The sequence below is a fragment of the Tetrao urogallus genome, assembly GCF_951394365.1.
Source record: "Tetrao urogallus genome assembly, chromosome: 4".
Lineage (NCBI taxonomy): Eukaryota > Metazoa > Chordata > Aves > Galliformes > Phasianidae > Tetrao > Tetrao urogallus.
This window is the reverse complement of record NC_136817.1, coordinates 24,957,538-24,971,200: the sequence shown is the minus strand read 5'-3', so window position 1 is coordinate 24,971,200 and position 13,663 is coordinate 24,957,538.

Genomic DNA, 13,663 nt, shown 5'->3' with positions numbered 1-13,663 from the left:
GTAACAACAATCAGTATGGCCACTTGGAGCTCACTGAATGCTCTTGTCCTGTTTTAATAAAATATATTGTAATATGTATATAAAAATAGTCTAAGATGCAGTCAGGCATTAACATGAAAGTAATAAAATACACTGAACTGGAGGTATCTCTCAGCAAATGAGCACCCAGTGGCAATGGCTCAGCTTTGGCTTTTTCCAGCCATGTGGACTTCAGCAGCTGCCAAACATGCATCTGTTTGGGAAACTCAGCAGTTCCTTAAGCATAGGATGATTTGATGTAGAACAGAGACAGACAGATGTGTGACTTGCTATGAATACATCCTGTTTGTGTGACATAAGACGTCACAGCTGCAGAAGGACCGCAGTGGAGGTGCTGCAATGCTGCAGCTCAGTGTGGGACAGTGTTCTGGGAGCAGTGATGCTGAAGGAGCTACGGCCCAGCAGTGTGCTTGGGGATGGGCCAATATCCCCGCTGTCTGTTGAGAGTTCTGAATGGGGCTGCTGCTCCCCGAAGTCCTGCTGGTACGTAGCACAAAGGTGAACGTTTACCCAGCGTGGCCACCAGAGGTCTCGGTGTTCCCGCACACAACGCAATGCCTGCAGCTGGAGGAGTCCCCTGTTGGGGCTGAGAACTCCTGAGATGAAGCTCCAAATATTCCATGAATGTCAGCACTCCAGAGCTTGCTCGATGTCGACTTTCAGATTTAAACAGAGCCTGGCTGCAAAAGCAACTCAAAATCCCAAACTTAAACCCTAGATTTGTTAACTGAGACCAAGGCAGGATAAGGAGCATGCACAGCTGACCTTGGGCATCTCTGGGTTCCAGTGCATATGGAGGAGCTCAGAAGTGTCTGCTCTGTTTGCAGCACAGACTGCAGTGAGGCAGTCCCTGAGCACAGCACTGGGTGCAGCTCCACTCACATCTTACAGGGCTCTCATTTGGATGAGCTATGCTTCTGGCCGGGAAAGGGAGAGCTTCAAATCCTATGGGACGGAGATCTCTGCTGTTGCTCCAATAGAGGCACTACTGGCGGCTCTGAGAACACAGTGTCATGCAGGACTGCATCAAAGGCCTTACATAAGTCCAGGTAGAACTGTATTTTTATAGCAAAGAGCTGCAGTGTGTGCTGTGTCCTGGAGATGCGCTTACGACATTTATGGGATGTGACTAAAACACTGCACCTCAGAGATGATTTTGTGTGTGTGTGGATACATATATCTATGACTGCACCTTTAATCTGTCTCTAATTAACATTTATTGCTGTGGCTTCAGGTCAAAGAAAACACCTCCACGGTACTTCCGTGCTAAGGAAATATGCTCACAGTGCACAAGGGATTGCCAGGAACAAACCCAATGTTGCAGCAGGAGGCTGGAGCAGCAGCCACCAGGCAGAGGCTGGAGGAGAGCGACCAGGAGCAGTGCCATGAGTCTGCTCTGTATCCTGCAGCACTGCTGTGTGCCACTTCTCCACATGGGTGCCACGTGTTTCAGAGCTGACCCAGGTCTGAAGAGCATAATTAACTGAAACAAAGGGCTGTCATCAGATGAAGGTGCTCAGCTATACCCAAGGTTTTTCCCATGGCCCAGTATTGGGTTGAGGGCACATTTAGTGTTACTATGCACCTGGTGTCATTACAGAAATATTAATCTTTGGAAAACATAATTGACACTTTGGAGCTGATGCACCATGAAGGTGAAATTAAGGAGGGGAATAACACACTGGAAATGTTTGGGCAACTTCCTTCTGGCAGAGAACCGCATGTTTTGTGACCTAAAAGCAATGTTCCCAATAGCCCTTCATAGGGCTGTGGACCACTTACATTATTGATGGATACTTTGATGCTATTATCTTCTTTCACCTCCGTTGTGTGGGGACTTGTCTGGATGCTGGCACAGAATGCGTACAGCATCTTATTTCCAGGCATGGGAGTTCTCAGGTGCTGCTTCCATCCAGAAGGGATCTGCACTGTCGTCGAGATGGACCTGGATGATCACAGCAGTCACTTGAGTGTCTGTAAAGCAAAGGGTCAGCAGTGACCTACAGCATCTGTCAAGGTTGAGCAGGAGTAGAATGCCAAATGAGCCCTTTCTCTTTCCTTTTTCCACTAGCACAAAGGAGAGGAGTAGCATTGAGGTCAGACAGGACCAAGGTAACTTCTTACTCTGCTGGAACTGTACTGTGCAGTGGCCTTTTAGGAGCAGTCCCTGTGCTTGCATGTCCTGACAGCAGCACAGAACATCAACCATCCGTCAGTAATTACAGCAACAGAGAGCTTGAGATCAAAGGATGTTTGGGAATGATGTGGCACAGCAAACGTATGGAAATCAGGGTTTATCTCTGAATCTGTCTGTAAAGCTGACTGCTCTCCGACTGTAACTTGCCCTGGGAAAGCAACTCTGCCTCATCGCCACTGGTTGTTGCTTCTAGGATATGTTCCAGCCTCCACCTGTCAGTATTCTCCTATCGGAGAATATCATGGGTTTATCTTGCATTTTTTCATTAGTTAATCACTTTACCCATGGTGCCAAACTCAGCCACGTGCACTCTGTGCCATCACTCCATAGGTTTTCTGTGGCAGTGTCTCCTCTCTGTACATCCTGCCATGGAGGGCACCACTCATGGCCAAGGAGAACCCTCCAAGCCCTAACTTGCACGGATTCTCCTCCAGCTTATTGATCTGGAGGGTTGCCCAGGGAGGTTGTGGATGCCCCATCCCTGGAGGCATTCAAGGCCAGGCTGGATGTGGCTCTGGGCAGCCTGGAATAGTGGTTGGTGACGCTGCCCATGGCAAGGGGGTTGAAACTAGATGATCATTCTGGTCCTTTTCAACCCAGGCCATTCTATGATTCTATGATTCTTAGCAGTTTTGCATCCTTGCTTTCAGTTCCACTTCATCCTTTCAGTTCTACTTCATCTGCACCATGGCATTAAAACACCTTTTTTGCCATTGGCCTTGATGAAATGATTGTTGCCACTGAGCACAAGGAAAAGAACCCTCGGTGCTTGTTAGCCTTGAAGACAATATAGACAAAACCCCACTGAAGGAGCTTCTTCAATGTTGAATGCTGCCCATGGGATCACATCTTTCCAATGCAGAACAATGAAAGCATCCTGCAGTGAAACACAGGGTTATTGTTTATGAAACTTGTGCTGCTCCAGACCTTTAATTAAGTGCTGAAATATTTGCCTGACTTACAGCATATGAGCACTCACCTTCATGCCACAGCACCCACCAATGCTCTCCTTACAGTGCCGAGAAGCATTAAGAAACACATTAAGAACGTTTGATCCTTTACTATCCTTGGTTCCTCACATGTCCAAGTCCAAGTGCCTCATCACAAAGCACTCACCACTCCCTTGAAACTGTGCAGATCTTCTCTAATTGCCTCTTTCTTTCCCATGGTCTTGCTGGCAGCAATGTCTGAATGTTGCCAATACAATAATCATTCATTGGGATTTGTTTGCCTCTGAGCCATGTTGAGTTGGATCTGTCACATCTGGAACAATTTATAGAGCAGAGAGGGCTGAGGGTGAGCTCTAGTCCTTCCTCATACTGTGCTGATCTTTGAGGCATTTTTGCTGTGAGCACTTCTTGTAGGTATAAGCCTGGTACAGGAGCAGCATGAAGAGCTTGGTTTGAGTTTCTGGTAATGGGGAATGTCAAATTTTACAGCTGCGTTACTGCTACGTTCAGATTCATCACATTCTGTGGAAAAAAGAAAAAAGTTAATTCTATGCCCACCTAATGAAGAGTTTTTGAGTCCGTAATAAGCACAGAGGGATGGATGTAAAATGTGTGCCAAATGCCAAACTTGTACCTAAAAGCAGTAGAACAGAAAGTCAAAAGTGTGCAGACACAGCAGGGATGCATTGCTGATGTTCTACTGTGGCCTTTCAGTAAGCAGAGCTGGGCCAGGACACCCAGCTATGCCATGTTCTCCTGTATGCTCATCTGCTTCGTGTGTCCATTAAGGCGGTAGAGCTCTTGTGTTGCAGTCTGTTTGCAGGCGTTTGTTCCAACAAGATCTTTAGTTTAGCCATTTCCTCACTAGATACTTTGGGCAGTTCTCCAAGAAAGTGGCTGCTCCAAATACAGCAAGGCACCAGGAGAGTTGAGCAATGTGCCCTATAGACCTGTGTGCCCTTTTATCACGAGGCTGTGCGTATGACTTCATCCAGGTACCGCATCCTGCTATATGTGTGGCACTTTGGACTGATGGTCCAGTTCAGTCCTGGAAAAGTACTGTGAGCAGAGCTGTGGTACAGACCATGCTCCAGGGTGGAGACTTTTCTCCCAGAGCAGATGCAGTTTGTTGTGTAATGATGTCTATGAGGTTGTGCAACTCCCTCATATCCTGGGAGGACTAGCTTGATGGCCAGGGTCATTTCACTTTCTCACATCTATCAGAAATTCCAGGCCAGGGCTCTAACAAGCAGCAAGTGATCTGGGATCTCGTGGCTGCTGAACACCAAAATATCTCAGCAGGTGGCCACAGTCCTCCTCCTCAGAACAGTACTGGAACCATGGATTGTTCTAGAAGCATGAGATTGTGACCTGAAGCCCATACTTGCCCAACATAAGTCACAAGATCTTCTGAAAACATCAGCTCTAGCCCCCAGATGACGTCCCTGCCCTGGACTTCAGGGAGCACACACAACATTCCTTTGGCAATGGGGCATGGGCACAAGGGGCACTGCATCCTCCTTGCATGGGACCACTGAGGGCCACTGCATGCATTCAATCACAGGTGGCTCCTCCAGGGAAACAGCTGTGTAGCTCCAGAACCACTTCATGGTGGTGATGGGCCAATGGTTAGACTTGATGATCTTAGTGGTCTTTTCCAACCTTAATGATTCTCTCTTTCTATGATTCAGCAGAACTGACCTTGTTTGGATGATGTTGCTGGGTGAAATGAACACAGGAGAGCCTGGTGACTGTATCTTATAGGTACGATTCAGTATTTAAGCTATAGAACAGCATCTCACCTTCCCTGAACCCATCCTCACCTCTGCCCTACACTGATCCCCAACAAAGTGGTACCTGCACCAGTGCCACCCAAGCATACAATCTATAGTGACTCATTGTCATCTAATCTTACTTAAGCACTTATTGACCAGATAACTCTCCATTAGACTAATGAGTCATTCCTTTACGCCCACCAAATGCATAGCTGGGATGCTGCTGCTTTCTGCTATTTATAAATTAAGGGGAGAAGGAGAACAGCATCAATCCAGAAAATATTTCCTCCGCAGAAGCATCGGGGTTCTGTCATTCCCTACAGATGTCTGTGACTACCACAAGGAGCAGAGCCCTTGCCATCCCCTCCTCCTCTGCATCAATGGGAAATTCCCAGCTGAGCTCTGTGTGGCTGGTTGCTGTTTGTGGTGGCAGCTCCATGTTCCACATTCAGGAATTGGGGTTTCTGTGTGCTATATGGAAAAGCAGAGTCTCCAATGACTGCTGCAGAGTTGGTACCACAATATGGTATGTTTCTGCAGGCCAACAGAAAAATGCTTGGTGTAATGCAGCTATATGTGTGCAAAATCCATGCAAGCATCTCTGACATAGGAGATGGGGCACTCTTGGTTCTTGCTGGCTTGGAAATGCTTTGAGTGCTCCTCAGCACCCCAGAAGATGAGGATTTCTGACCGAGGCATGAATCTGTTTTTTCCTTAATACAATTTTCACTTCCTTAGGGCTGAGAGCAAAAACTTTAAGAAATCAGTTGTCAATAAGAAAGTATCTCTAAGATACAATTTGCTGAGAAAAAAAGAATGCGGTTTCTCACCTGAGACCCAGATGTTCTGCTTTTTATATGCTCGACATGGTCTACAACATGTGGCTGTAGCTGAACAATTTTGACCTCTTCCAGTCATGCTCTGTGGCCAGGGAGAAGCAAACGACCAGTGCCCTGGTAACAGAAAGAAAAGTGATGGGAGAATTTCTGCTGACCTTCTCTGGTGCGTGCTGCTGATGGGTCTAGAGTGTTACACCAGAGCACAGTTTCACACTGACCATAGCTTCACAGAGAGCACTGTGCACAGCAGCTGTTTCCCACAGACGGGCAGCCCGAGGCTCCTGGGATTGGTGCAGCTCCTGGAGCTGCAGCCTCTGGGCTCGTATGGGTGATGCTGCATTGCTGTACTGCATGTGGGCCCTCAGGGGGTGCTGTTCTTTCTTTAGTAAGAAGCAAGATTCTAGTAAATCCAACCTCTAGATCATGTGAGACCCTGCAGCTGCTAAATCTCTGCTGCTATATACATTTGGTTTATCCACTGTGGTCTTCGGTGGACTCTGAAGTACTGAGTTATCTGTAGAGATGGACTCCAAAGTGACCTACGCTCCTGTATGGAGCAGATGGTTCTGCTTACATTTGCTGTTTCGGACAGTGGAGAAGGCATCTCCATAGAGATATTCATTTAAAAGGAGATTTCTGAACTAATTCAAATGAATCCAGCCCTGGGGATGCTGCTTGTTCTTCCTACTGGCTGTGAAGAGCGGCAGGCAGAAGTACTGTGCTTTGAGTTTGAGCTGTGCCACTGCATCCCTCTTCCCACAGCTTTGAGAGCTCCAGGCGCTGTCAGTGTGAATTTTTTGTGAACTGTTCACCTGGAAATGAGAGGAGGAGCCATTGCTCATGGGAGAAACCACCCCAGGTGCTGCAACGCCCACCCCACTGCTGGGCACTGTGCCTGCCCTTCTCTCTGCCCTCCAACAAGCTTGGACAAATACCAGACATATTTTCTCCTCCTATTGAGGGAGCATGCACAGCATCAATTAGGATAGGGCTTCCCCATGTGTCTGACACACTAATCCCCCTTTGAGAGCTGCACCAGCAGCTTTGCTTCCTGCGCAGTGCAGCTCCTCCAACACTTCCACTGCCTCCAAAACAAACAAGGAACCTACACAGCTGTGCCCAGTGATTGACATCGAAGAGAAGACACAAGAGACACAGCAGAGGAATGTGCTGCATGCAAACCTGGAAAAGTGAGTCCGTGACCAAATGCATAGATCTTCAAACACCTTCAGTCCAACATCACAGCCAACTGCTCAGTCATCTGGAGTGGCACTGCCTTTGTCTCTATGGCAGCTGTGTGCTGTGGGAGGAAGAAGCCATACTTAAATGCAAAAATCACAGCTAATCCCCAAATCTTCATAGAATCAGAATCATTTGAGTTGGAAGGGACCCTTAAAGGCCACCCGGTCCAACTTCCCTGCAGTGAACAAGGACACCTATAGCGACATTAGGTGCTCAGAACTCCTCCAGCCTGACCTTGAATGTCTCCAGGGACAGGGCATTCACCACCTCTCTGGGCAGCCTGTGGCAGTGCCTCACCACTTGTATTGTAAAAAAACTCTTCCCTGTGTCTAGTGTAAATCTCTTCTCTTAGTTTGGAACCGTTCCCCCTTTTCCTATCGTAACAGATCCTACTAAAGAGTCTGTCCCCATTAAAATATCGAAATGGCACTCTCAGGTTTCCCCTAAGCCTTCTCTTTTCCAGGCTGGAACAGCCCCAGCTCTCTCGGCCTGTGCCCTTCTTCAGTGACTGCGACTGCAGACCCAAGCAGCTGCTGTTGCAAAGCTCAGATATTGCCATGCTCACCTGCTGCCCTTGGACATGCACACACCATAGTCTCAATGTGCTGATCTGAATAGCACTCAGATTGGCTGCGTGGATACCAGCACCCAATTTGCTGTGATGGAAGCAGGTAGAGATGGCAGTGATTTGCCAGAGGAGATTCAGGTTGGATGTTAAGAAATACTTCTCCGAGAGAGTGGTCAGGTGCAGGAATGGGCTGCCCAGGAAGGTGGTAGAGTCACTGTCCCTGGAGGTGTTCAAGAAACATTTAGATGTTGTGTTGAGGGTGGTGGTTTAGTGGGAAATATTGGTGATAGACGGATGGTTGGACTGGATGATCTTAGAGCTATTTTCTAACCTTGGTGATTCTATGATTCTGTGATGCACACAGAAGGCCCCTATGTGTGCTTAATGTGAGTTGGATCCTTGAGCCAGGATCCCCATTACATGTGCAAGCTTAGATACACTCACAGCACTACAGTACCAAGGCGGGATGGCACACAAACCTGCCATGGTGGCTTTAGGAGAGTTGGGCACTGCTGAGACGAAAGACTGCCACAGTAATGCACTTCTGACTACACAGGACCAAATTTGGGCTGCCTGATGCCCTTGGGCTCTTTTTATGCCCTCATTGCTCACGAGAGTTGAAGGAGAAAATGGAATGCAACCCCCCTGACCTTCTAACTCTTGCAGAGGCAGAGCTGTGCAGAGACATCTGGATGTGCTCCTGCAGCTCAGCCATGGAAAGCAGTACTGCTCAGGCTTGCAAAGCAGTGTGAGAGTGTGTACGTGCAGTCTGCAGCCTTCTTCCTCATTCCCAGTTCCCTCCAGTGCAACGCTTTGCTATAGCCGACCTCTTCCTGCTCCATACCTGCAGATCACCCCTGCCCTGCTGCGAGACACTGATGCCAATCGGTGCCTTTGATCCGTTCCCCTTTCAACTCACACTGCCATCTTCTCCCTTGTCTTCCTGCAGGCTCTGCTCCAAGCAGAGACCATACAGCTGCCACATCGCTCATTAGTGCTAATGGCCATTGCACAATGCCCAGCTGCAGTGTAGCTGTACAGTGTGCTAGGAGTATATCTCACCTATATAGTGCAGGATTGCCAGCCAATGCGTTTAAATGAGGGGCATCCCTTGTTGCAGCTGAATTCATCATTCACGGAAGCCTTGAGAAGTCAAAGTAGGAAAAAGCCTTCGTGGTGTCTCTCTATTTACATCTGAGCTGTATCTGTATCCCCTCTTGCATGAGGCTTTGCTGCCCCACAGCCAACTGTTGCTGCACTGCAGTAAGGGTGGAGCTGGTGTGCGGCAGTTCGCACTGATGAGGGCACATCGCGGAATGTGTCCTGAATGCGGCTGAGTGAAATGAGTGCTGGGGCTGAGTGATGAAGGCACAGGGCTGTGGGAGTCTGATGAATGCTACCGTGACTTGGAAACAATGGAAAGTGTTAAATAAGCCCTAATTCCCCGCTGGCACATGGACACACTATAAATAAACATTGCAGGCACGCAAATAGCGCACAGCTCCCAGGAGCTGGATCACCCTGCTGAAATAGCAGAGGTGTCTGCTGCTCGACAATGGAGGGATTATGTAGGGCCAAATGATGCAATTCATTTAAATGCACACTGTACGGCAACATAATTGTTGGAAACCATAGTGTTTGCCCCTTCACAGCGATTCCCAGAAGTAATTCCTGCAAGGAGCACACACCCAAGGCAGTCAGAAGTTCTGGAATGGCATTCTTGTTGCTCAACACCTGGTTATGCAGATAGAGGAGAAAACAGAGTGACACCTCAGCCCATAGAGCAGATAAGGGTGTGAGAATCCACTCGCTGGCTAGCACATGAAAGCATGATGACCTCGCCCCACGTCGAGGATTGCTCAAGCCAAAAGAGATGGCAGTATTGATACACACATCTTTGTTTATAGTCAGAGGGTAACACTCTTTCCAGTGTATGCTGCTGCCCTCAGACCTTAAGCCTCGAATGGAGAGAAGGTGCAGTGCCTGTTGAGCAAAGCACTTGCAAACTTGTTCACAGCTGCCTGCAGAATGGGGTCACCAGAGTTCTGTCTTTCGTTATTCCATCCAATGGAAGACTTTCAGATAAACCCACCTGTAATTAGAAGAGGTTGAAGTAACAGTTTCTTAGTTTTCTTCAGACTGAGATTGGTGGCTCTGCTGTATTATTCTCCCACAGGGTGAGAGGGTGATCATCCCCGCATTATGTAGAAAGGAGATCCTCTGGGTCATAGAATCATTGCATGTATTCAGGGTCTTCCTAATAAAGTAAAGCTTGAATCAAACAGAATTTTGTGTGTGCCCTCAGTATTTTCCAGGAATGGTTCCTGGAGTTCTTATTTTGGTCCACAACTTGAAGAACTACCAGTGGGTTAGTTTATTGACCAGTAGATGTTGACATCTGTGGCTCAGGAATTGGAAAGAGGACAAGGGAGATGGCACAGTGTTCCTTCCTCCTTGTCCTAGCTGAGGTACAGAGATCATCTTGAAAATGTGAGATGCAAAGAAATAGGTGGAGGATAGAAGCTGGGACAGAAGCGACACCCAAACCCTTGCGCCAGCGAAACACAGGGAGGTTTTGGAGCTGATACTAACTCAAGAGTCCCCCAGGAAGATGCTTGCAACAGATGTTGATACATGTCCCAAAGCACTGAGGCGTCCCTGGGCTGTAGGCTGGCCTGCAGCTCCAGGTTTTCTACACTTCACTAGCAATGAATCAAAACCTTAGTTCCCAATCCTGGCACAGGTTTTTCAAGTTACTTGAACATGCTCTGAGGAAGAGACAGTAAAGGTGATGAATGAAGAAAGCAAAAGGGAAAACTGATTTTTCCCTTTCTGATCGTTTTTAGTCATTTTAAAAGCTGCACTTTAACTGACCAACAGAAAGTTATACAGGGGTCTCCTGTTGGTTATAATGTGAGGTTATAGCAGAACACTGCTGCATGTTTCCAAACCATGGGAGATGGACTGGACCCCTAGTTATAATGAGGTTCTTGATGCCTGCTGGAAGAAAAGGATCTTTGGCTATCTGGACCTGGCTGTCCGATGTCTTCACTTCAAATGTATTAACAAGTTGAGTCAGTGGCCACATCAGATCATGTCCAGACTTTTCTATCATGGATTTGCTTCAAGTCAAATCAATGGCACTATCTGGTAAGCAGATATTCTTTGTTGATGCGCACAGAAGTGTTCAGTGAGAGGGCACTTCAGTGTGCAAGCATGTGTGCATTGGTGGGCGTAAGCAGCACTGGGTTCATTCAGAATGTTACCTATCCATTAGCCAAGATAATGAGAGAGTAAAGGAATTATTTAAGACATCATGACAATATGGAGGAAGCTGTTCATTGCAAGCTGGCTGAAGTATGGACAGAAATCCCTGACTTACCCACTTGGAGACACTCTCAGTGTAGTGGATCCAACAAGCAGGTTCTCCCTTGGTGTTAGAAGTGGATGCCACTAGAGCACAGTCTGGGCAGCAGTGATTCAAGAAGTTTGTTTCAGGACAAACACTGCTCCTACTTCAAACAGCTGCAGATGGCTGCATGGTTATTCAGACCAAGCAGCCAGGGGCTGTTGACAGCCAGCTCCTGTCCAGGGCAAAAAATCCCATCCATGGCTTTTTAATGCTTATTGGCTAGCTCTCACTCAAAAGGCAGAGCATGGCAGAAGTGCTCAAGGGTATTCATTTCATCAGAAAAATCCGTTTCAGTGAGAATATAGATTTTAAATAGTCCTTTGATTTTAAATTTAATAAAATGAATCAGTGGGAATGTTTGGGTTTACCCCCAAAATGCTGCTCTGCTTGTTAACTGGATGAAGGTACGAGGGAGGCTCCACCCTGGTATTGCTTTGGTTGTAGATGCTCTCTGTGCTCTCTGGAAACAGCAGAGGTTTCTAGAGCCATTAAATATTTCCGTGCGTGACTGATGTGCACTTTCTTCTGCTTACCTGCACTGCTAACGCACTTTCCCCAGGAGATGGAATGTTTGCTGTACCAAAATAGCAACAGGATGAATGAAAGTTCAGGCAAGGCTATATATAGAAAGGGCACTGGGTTTCACCGTGCGTACATGAGCTGCCTCACACCCACTTCCTCATCTGCCATTAACCTGGGGAGCTGAATGAAATCACCTTTCTGCACTTCAGGAGAACAAATATCAGAACAATAAAGAGACCAAATTGCTACAGAAAGTCACTGAATTTCTGTATAGGGAGGATGGAGAGATGATTATAGATACGCAGAATGCTGTGCCCCAAAACCGGGGCTGCCAAATGGTATAAACATCAGCAGTGCTCACATGGGAATCTAAGGATGGAAGAATGAAAATACCTCGGGCAGTTTTTCACCTTCCCCATTCCTCCTGAGCAGTCCCTCTGGTGCACGCTGTAGGGCAGAGCCGGCTGCAGCCAACCTCTGCTGCATGGTGCAACCGTCACCACAAAGGCTCATAAACCCTCTGACGACAACACACTTCCTGGTGTTTCCTCCAGACTGGCACCGTCCAGGAGATCTCTCGTGGAAGGATGTCGATAGTCAATAGCTGACATCAAGATAAAAAAGAAATAAAGCTGAAGAATGTGGCTGAGTCAGGCCAGATGAGATGAGGTGGAATTTACTACTTTTAGTCTTGCTTGCTGGAAATGGAAACCAGACAAAATCTCACTGAGAAGAAACTCCTGCCCAAAATGCAGGCTTATAAAAATGTAACGACGAGCCAAGGGGCTGGGTTTGTTATTGTCTCTGCATGTGGCCTGACATCTGCATATGCAATGGGATGTCCTTTTCTCTCTTTATTGAGGTTGTTTGAAGGCTGGCATGTGTAACACTTGGCCCTGTGGTAGTTTCGTGCTGTTTCCAGGTGCAAATGTGATAATGAGTAACAGAAGGCAGCACCACGACGTGTCTCAATGCGTCTCGTCTGCCGATGGGAACCACACACCACTTGTGCACGGCTGTCTGAGCGAAGCTCCCTCTGATCGTTATCGTCTCACTCCCAGCAATGGAAGTGGCTGTACGTAGAGAATTTTTGACTTGAATAATGTTGAGGAAACCAACTGGAAATGCTGACAAAACAGCTTCCTGCCTCCTCTCTGAGCCGTGAGCACGCTGGGTATTTGCTCAGCCTCCTTTCCCTCTGTGTGCTTGGCGCTGGGGCTGGGTGGAGGTGTGCTGCTGCACCACTCCTTGTTACCTTGGGATTGCATGTGCCAGGTCAGAGGGTCACTGCCAGTCTCTTCTCTCCCTCCTCTGTCCCAAAACATTGCCACAGGAAAACCGTCAGAGCGAGAAAAGAACTGTCACAGCGTTTATAAAAGTGCTGCAATATGAAGCTGTTTATCCAGGGCTTGCACTGCTGTACATAGTGTGAGCAAGGAAATAATCTGTCTGGGAAGGTGCTGCTGTACATGAAAGCATCTGCCTGCAGCTAGATCCATCAAAGAGGAGATCTGCGGATTGATCTTCCCAGTAGGACATCTCCCATCTGCAGAGCATTCCAAAGTTCTTTGATTGGCCCTGCTGTTGAGCATGACTCCAGCAACATGATGAAACAGTGTATCACAAGGCACAGCTCCACCAGCACTGCCCCATAAGCAGTGCAGAGCGTCCTGAGGTGAGGTGGTAGCAGAAGTAAAGCCCTGGTAACAGGGACAAGGGAGGAGCACGTGGAATGCTATGAGCGCAGGCAACGTGTGTGGTGACATTGAGCACTGGGAGCAGCATTTCCCACTTTAATGCTTCATGGAAGCCCACCTATCTGTCAGGGACAAAGGCCAGGAGTCAGCCTGTGCCTGCACAGCGAACACAAATATTGTGACTTATTGTGACTTCTGCCAGTGGAAATGTGAACTCTTATTTATCATTTCTACCTCTCCATTCTGGTTCTCTGCATGCATGGGCACCTTCCTGCACATTTTTCTTGCATTTGCAGTGATGCCGTGGACAACCTTTTTCTAACTTACGACCCACAATAAGCTGAGTTCCTCTGGCTCATAAAACAATGGAGATGGAAGTCGGTAAGGATGTAGGAATAAGGTTAGTTGAATGAACTCAGCAA